At 41.0% G+C, this 2,648-nt stretch overlaps 1 pseudogene; it reads left to right on the forward strand.

Annotated features, from left to right (window-relative positions):
- Positions 1–1,698: 1,698 nt before the first annotated feature.
- On the forward strand, positions 1,699–2,192 carry LOC702399 (peptidyl-prolyl cis-trans isomerase A-like; annotated as a pseudogene).
- The last annotated feature ends 456 nt before the right edge of the window (positions 2,193–2,648 follow it).

A 2,648-nucleotide genomic window follows, 5' to 3' on the forward strand; every position in this document is an offset into this window, starting at 1 on the left:
CAGCTAATAAGTTGTCTAGATAATTAGGGACTCGGGGCTAGGCCTGGTGGCTCACACCTATAATCCCAGAACTTTGGGAGGACAAGACAGGTGGATCGCCTGAAGTCAGGAGTTTGAAACCAGCCTGGCTAACATGGTGAAATTCCATCTCTACCAAAAATATGAAAATTATCCAGGTGTGGTGGTGTGCGCCAGTAGTCCCAGCTACTTGGGAGGCTGAAGCAGGAGAATCTCTTGAATCCAGGAGGCAGAAGTTACAGTGAGCCAAAATTGCGCCACTGCACTCCAGCCTGGGCAACAGAGCAAAACTCCCTTAAAAAAAAAAAGATTATTAGGGACTTGGAAGGACAGATTGTAAGACTGGTGACAATGAGTTTTGGGGAAAAAATACGTAGATGAACCACAGAAAATGAGCCGAAGTGTAAGAATATTTGTGCTTAATATGAATGCTCACCAAACTATCATCAGGAAGGTTATCAAATAGATATAAGGGTATGAAACAACCTCTTTAACCAGGCACTACATTGCTTGCTCAGAAGGCTAATAAACAGCAACATTGGTGCTAGTAGTAGAGAATACACATAGGTTTAGCAACATGTTGAACTTTATCACTGTCCCTTACCAAAGCCCATTTAGCTGTCAAGACTATTGGGTGTCCAACATACAAGCAACAAGGACCAAGGCTAAGCACACAATAACATATCCTGGGTGAATAAACAGTCACCTTTTGTCAGACTCATTGATTTTACTGGTGCTCCCCTATGATAAAGGCAACAGGGAATTTTGTAAATAGAATCTACATTTATCCTTGAATTACATTTGCTTTACCTGACATCATGTTTCTCTGATCACCACTCTCCATTGGTACATTGAGTGCTTTGTACATACTGCCATAATATCCTGTTCTACATTGCTTGTATTCAAAGAGTTTGTTGTATAACAAATGAGTAGTATTTCTTGGATTTACCCGGTCCACCATTTATCCTATCACTGACCAAAATTATTATTATAGAATGGCGAATATTTTATTAAAGACTCAATCACAGTGCCAGCTGGAAACAATGGCTTAAAAGGTTGTACTCATGCTAGAGGATGTGGTGGTGTATCTTCTGAGCTAGTAACTAAGTATAAGCTTGTCTGGTGTCTCCCATATAAAATATACAACAATCTTTGATCTTTGTTATGAATGTTGAAGTGACTTCTTTTTTCATTACATCTAATGATCCACTCCAAATACTTGTCTCTTGTCTCTGAGATTCTGGGTTTTTGCAGAATTAATACCCAAGGGGAGATTCTTAGCAGTATTCCATTTTACGATCCATCCTTCATTAGAGGATGAGAGACTTCTATCTGGCCTTTAAGGATACCTGAGACCTTTAGACGAACAGTCAAAAATTTTAAATTTAAAATTTAAAATGCGGCTACACTGTTGCATGGGTAGTAAATTTTGACCTTAAAACTGGTATATTCATACAGTGGAATATTATTCGGTGATAAGAGGAAAAAACTGTCAAGCCACAAAAAGACACAGAAAAGACAAATACATTTTGCTAAGTGAAAGAAGCCAGTCTGAAAAGGGTACATACTGTGATTTCAACTATATGACGTTCTGGAAAAGGCAAAACTATAAAGACAGTAAAAAGATCAGTGGTTATCTTTGCAGATGCCGCCGCCACTGGGAGTCCTGTACTGTCAGCCATGGTCAACCCCATCGTGTTATTCGACATCACCATCGACGGCAAGCCCTGGGGCCGCGTCTCCTTCAAGCTGTTTGCAGACAAGATTCCAAAGACAGCAGAAAACTTTCGTGCTCTGAGCACTGGAGAGAAAAGATTTGGTTATAAGGGTTCCTGCTTTCATAGAATTATTCCAGGGTTTATGTGTCAGGGTGGTGACTTCACATGCCATAATGGCACTGGTGGCAAGTCCATCTATGGGAAGAAATTTGATGATGAGAACCTCATCCTAAAGCATACAGGTTCTGCCATCTTGTACATGGCAAATACTGGACCCAACACAGATGGTTCCCAGTTTTTCATCTGCACTGCCAAGACTGAGTGGTTGGGCGCAAGCATGTGGCCTTTGGCAAGGTGAAAGGAGGCATGAACATTGTGGAAGCCATGGAGCACTTTGGGTCCAGGAATGGCAGGACAAGCAAGAAGATCACCATTGCTGACTGTGGACAATTCTAATGAGTTTGACTTGTGTTTTATTTTAACCACCAGATCGTTCCTTCTGTAGCTCAGGAGAGCACCCCTCCACCACATTTGCGTGCAGTATCCTAGAATTTTTGTGCTCTCGCTGCAGTTCCCTTTGGGTTCCACGTTTTCCTGGTTCCCTTCCATGCCTAGCTGGATTGCAGAGCTAAGTTTATGATTATGAAATAAAAACTAAGTAACAATAACAACAACAAAAGATCAGTGGTTGCCAGGGGTTTGGGGATGGGTAGGGAGATAAATAGTTCTGAAATAGGTGATTTTTAGGGGATTGAAAATACTTTGGTAATAATGTAATGATGGGTAGTTAACATTATGCATTTTGCAAAACTCATAGACCTGTACCACACAAAGAGTGAACCCTAATGTAAACTGGGGGTGGGATAAAGGTGAGAATTCTGTACTTTCTGCTCGATCTTTCCACAAAGCTAA

The sequence above is a fragment of the Macaca mulatta genome, chromosome 6 (genome assembly GCF_049350105.2).
Source record: "Macaca mulatta isolate MMU2019108-1 chromosome 6, T2T-MMU8v2.0, whole genome shotgun sequence".
NCBI lineage: Eukaryota > Metazoa > Chordata > Mammalia > Primates > Cercopithecidae > Macaca > Macaca mulatta.